This window comes from Pipistrellus kuhlii, unplaced genomic scaffold, assembly GCF_014108245.1.
Source record: "Pipistrellus kuhlii isolate mPipKuh1 unplaced genomic scaffold, mPipKuh1.p scaffold_m20_p_1, whole genome shotgun sequence".
NCBI lineage: Eukaryota > Metazoa > Chordata > Mammalia > Chiroptera > Vespertilionidae > Pipistrellus > Pipistrellus kuhlii.
The window spans coordinates 169,002,247-169,007,658 of record NW_023425404.1 but is presented as its reverse complement, the minus strand read 5'-3'; the positions used below and the strand labels follow the sequence as shown (position 1 = coordinate 169,007,658).

General features: G+C 42.0%; 1 pseudogene; it reads left to right on the top strand.

The window, feature by feature from the left end:
- Positions 1 to 2,671: 2,671 nt before the first annotated feature.
- LOC118724034 lies at positions 2,672 to 3,820 on the top strand (annotated as a pseudogene).
- Positions 3,821 to 5,412: the final 1,592 nt, after the last annotated feature.

Below are 5,412 nucleotides of genomic sequence, written 5' to 3'. Positions count from 1 at the left end.
TTTCTTCTTTTAATAAAATGTTTTGATGAAACAAGATAGGAAAAGTGGTTGTATAATATTGTGAATGTGCTAAAAGCTACTAAAATGCACACTTTTATACACTTAATTTTATCATAAGTTAATTTCTCTTCCATAAAAATATTCATTGGATATTTTTCCTTTGTTCCTCTTGCCCTACGTGTTGTATCAATGAAAATTCTGCTACATGAGATGTCTGATATTTTTATGCCTATATTTTCTTCTAGTATTTTTATGGTTTCATAGCTTACCTTGAAATCTTTTATCCTTTTTTGAGTTTATTGTTGTGTATAATTTGGTAGTCTAGTTTCATTTTATTAGATATACCTGTCCAATTTTCCCAACACCATTTACTGAAGAGACTGTCATTACTCCATTATATGCTCTTGCCTCCTTTGTCAATTATTAATTGAACATATGGCTAGGGATGATTTCTCGTTTATTTGTTCTGTTCCATTAGTCTATATGCCTGTTCTTATGCCAGTACCTGGCTGTTTTAATTACAATGGCTTTGTAGTATAACTTGATTTCCAATATTATGATTCCTTCGACTTTGTCCTTCTTTCTCAAGATTGCTGCTGCTGCTGCTATTTGGGAATCTTGTGTGTGTGTGTGTGTGTGTGTGTGTGTGTGTGTGTGTGTGTTTGCTGTTATTGTTGTTCTCCATAAATTTTGGAGTATTTGTTCTAGATCTAGGAAATATGCCGTTGGCATTTTAATGGGGATTGCATTGAATCTATAGATTGCTTTGGGTAGTATGGACATTTTAATGATGTTAATTCAACCAATCCATAAACACAGTATTCTTCCACTTTCTTATATCTTCTTCTATCTCTTCTTTCAACATTCTGTACTTTTCTGAGTATAGGTCTTTTACCTCTTGACTAAGTTTATTCCTAAGTATCTTTTTTTCTTTTTTTGTTACAATGGTAAAGGGGTAGTTTTTCAGATTCTCCTTCAGAGAGTTCATTATTGGTGTATTGATTTCTGAGTGTTAATTTTTTATCATACATTGCTAAATTCATTTATCTCACTTCTAAAAATATATCCTAAGAAGCCTTAAACACCAATCAGAAAGAAAATATGCATCCCTATGTTCATAACTGCATTATTTACAATAGCTAAGATCTGGAAACAGCCCAAGTTCTCATCAGTAGATGAGTGGGTAGAAAAGCTGGGGAATACTATGCAGCTATAAAAAAGAAGGATCTCTTACCCTTTGAGGCAGCATAAAGGGAATTGCAAAGTATTATGCTAAGCAAAATAAGCCAGTCAGAAAAAGGCAAATATCACATGATCTCTCTTATCTGTGGAATCTAATGAAGAAAAGAAAATGACAAACAAAACAGATCCAGAGACATGGAAGCATGCAACAGACTGATGATTCTCAGAGGGAAGAGGTGGGGGGGGGGGGGGGGGTGGCAGGGAGAGATTAACCAAAGAAATTATATGCATAGTTGAAGCCCAGTGCATGAATTTGTGCATGGGTGGGGTCTGGGCAGCCCCACTCCAATTGGCAAATCAGGGCCAGGCCTGTAAGGAAGAGGAGATGGCAGGAGGTTGGCCAAGTGGATTCTCTGGCTGCAGTGGGCATCATAGCAACCAGTCGTTCCAGTCGTTCCGGCATTCTGGTCGCTGGCTTTTATATATATAGATATGCATAACCCAAGGACACAGACATTAGTGTGGTGAAGACCTAGGGAGGGGACAGAAGTGAGGAGGAGGAGGTCAATGGGAGTAAAAGTGGGACACCAGTAATACTTTCAACAATAAAGGTAAATTTTAAAAATTACTCATTGGATATGTTAAACAGAAGATTTGACACAGATGAGCAATAAATTAGTGAAACAGATCTCATTAAACTACATAGGATGTCACAGAGAGACAATGAAATATGTAAGATAGGTTAAATTACACAGAGACAGAATGAGACAGTCTAGAGTTCCAGACAGAGATGAAAAATTAAAAAAAAAAAAAATAAATAAGAAGAGGCATATTTGAAGGGAAAATAACTCCAAATTTTCCAGAAAAGTTTGTTGAAAGATTCCAAAGATTCAGAACCAAGAAGTCGAAAAAGTCCCAAGGAGAATAAATGAAAGGGCATTTACATCTAGGCATCCTTCCTATCTAATGAAAGGGTAATATGCAAATTAACTGTCACTCCATCACAAATATGACTCATGCCCATTGTCACAAGATGGAGGCACCCAGTCCCCTCAGCCCAAACTGATTACTATGGCAAATGGACTGAGAAAGTATTCAGCAAGTATGAGAAGCAAACCTTGGTGGGATCTAGGGAGAGCTGATGGGCTCGAGGTAGAGCTGGTGGGCTCAGGGCCACTGCCTCCTGGGGAGGCCCTCAGAGTTTGGTTCTGAAACCACAAGGACCTACTCCAGCCTGGGCTGGTGAGGAAGCACTGCTGCACCCACCCAGTACCAGGTCCCTGGTTAAGGAAGTGAGTCCAAGTTGCAGCCACGATGCCTGGCGGGGCTGTATCACCCTGACCATTGTGGCTGAACTCTGATGAAGGCAGCGAGTGCCTCCAGGATCACTGTCTGCCCCCAGGCCACCTGCGGACACCAGTGGAGCAGGTGTGGGTTGAAAATTGGACGTCTACACCCTGCCCCACTGTGCCTCAGGTGAGGAGAGGGCAGGGGATTTGGGGTGCAGCCTTGGGACCCCATTATGAGGCACGGGTGCTTGGGAGAGGCTGGGAGCAACCTGCAGGCGGGTTACGAGGAAGAGGTGCTGAACCGCCAGGATGCTAAGGGCCTGCTGCTGGAGGCAGGCAAAGGTGCAGATGAAGTGGCTCTCATCGGCACTGAGCATGAAAAGTGCATCAACAGCCTGATGGACAAAATCACCTTATTGAAGAAGTCGCAGGAAGAGATCCAATATGCTCAGATCTCCATGGAGATGGACGTGTTCTCCAAGCCAGACCTCTCCACCATGCTCAAGGACATCCACGGCCAGTACAAGAAGCTGGCTGCCAAGAACATGCAGAATACCAAAGGATGGTTCAAGAGCCGCTTCACCATGCTGACTGAGAGTACTGCCAAGAACACCGAAGCAACGCATGCTACCAAGGACGAGGTGTCCGAAAGCTGCCACCTGCTCAAGGCCAAGACCCTGGTGATCAAAGCATGTCAGGGCATGAATAAAGCACTGGAAAAGCAGCTGCAAGAGCTGGAGAATAAGCAGAATGCCGACATTAGTGCTATGTAGGACACAATCAACAAGTTAGAAAATGAGTTGAGAACTACAAAGAGTGAAATGGCACAATATTTAAAAGAATACCAGGACCTCCTCAATGTGAAGACGGCTTTGGACATTGACATTGCAGCTTACAGGAAACTCTTGGAAGGTGAGGGTACCTGGATCAGTTTCACCAGTGGGGGAAGCATAACCAGTGGCTACTCCCAGAGTTCTCAGGTCTTTGGCCAATCTGCCTATGGTGGTTTACAGACCAGCTCCTACTTGATGTCCACTCACTCCTTCCCTTCTTAATGCACCAACCACATTCAGGAGGAGCAGATCCAGGTGTAGGAGACCATTTAGGCTGCAAAAGCCTAAGAAGCTAAGGTTGAACCCTCCTCTGAAGGAGAAGCTAAAGAAGAGGAGAAGCAGAAGGAAGAGGCTGAGGAAGAGGAAGAGGAAGAAGAGGAATAAAAAGAAGGTGCCAAGGAAGAATTTGAGGATGCAAAGGAGGAAGAAGGAGGTGAAGGTGAAGGAGAAGATGCCTAAGAAGCTGAGGACAAGAAGAAAGATGAAGGTGCTGGGAAGGAGCAAACAACCAAGAAGAGAGATGATCCCCACTTAATTTTTTCAGGAATAATCCTCTCTAAATTCGGTCAACCCCGTCACCAACCAAGCAGTTGAGTTCTCAATACTATATGAATTAAGAAGTCAATATATATAACATTCTGAGGTGACTCTGGTTGGACATTAAATGTTGTGCTATGACTTTTCTCCTTATGCAGAGTATCTGTTTGCTTGCAGAGTGGCTTCCTGGCTTGCTTCCAGCCTGTGCTTGGTTCCTGCTTATGAGTTCAGGATCTATGGCAATGTGAATAATTCAGATGTTTATGACAAAAACACATGAATACATGAATTCACTAATGTTAATGTTAAACTTCATGGAAAAAATAGTCCTCTGAATCGTTGGTGGTTAGAAATTAAAGACCTCAAATCATGTGCAATAAACAGTAACTAAAGTTACACTGAATGACACACACACAAAAAAAATAAAACACAAAAGACATCAGGAACCAGGAAACGTTCAAAAAACTGGGGAACCATTCCCAAGTCAGGAAGGGAAGTCACAGGGTGTATGCTATTGCTACGATATAGTATTTCCTACTATCATACTTACAACATATACAATGTAATGTATTAGATGCCTTCCTATCACATGAAGTACGTATTCTCATAGAGTAATACTGGTAGATATGTTATAGTTATGGCGGTATGCCGTATCCTATCTATACTAATAAAAGGGTAATATGCTAATTAGAATGGAGAAATTCCAGAGACCTTCCAGATATCCTTCCAGACAAAGCCATGGTGGTGGGGCCAAGGCAGAGGTAGTTGGGGGTGATCAGGTTGGCGGAGTGGGGGCAGTTGAGGGTGAGCAGGCTGGCGGGGGGAGGGGAGAAGTTGGGGGCAATCAGGCAAGCAAGGAGGGGCAGTTGGGGGGGAGCAGGCAGTAGGCAGAGTGGTGAGGGGCAATCAAGCAAGTAGGCAAGTGAGTGGTTAGGAGCCAGTGGTCCCGGATTGCAAGGGGGTTGTCTGACTGCTGGTTTATGTAGGATTGGGCCTAAACCGGCAGTTGGACATCCCCCAAGGGTTCCCAGATTAGAGAGGGTGCAGGCTGGGCTGAGGGACAGCTCTCTTCCCCCCTCCCACCTCCCCCCCAACCCCCCCCCCCCCGCACAAATTTCATGCACCAGGCCACTACTATTCTAAAAAAAAACAAAACTATAGGATGCCTAGGGCAAAAAGAGGATCTTAAAAGCAGCTAGAAAAACACCCACTTCCAAGTGATGACAATTAGACAGATGGCTAACTTCTCTACAGTAGTAATAAAAGAATAAAGATAGGAATAAATATTCAATGTGTAGACAGAAAAAAAAAGTGATTAAGGTATATTTTCAAAATATAAGCAAAAATATATTTCAATAATGGAGGCAAAATACTTTTTTTATACAGACAAAAATTGAGAGTTTTATTACCAATAGATCTTTGCCAAAGAAAATTCTAAAAGATTCATTTCAGGGGAAAATATTCTACCTATTAGTACATAACAGGCATATATAATATAATTTGACAAATAAAACAATAAATTAATGTGTAAATTGTGTGATTATATAAAAGGTACGACTATGGATACTTAA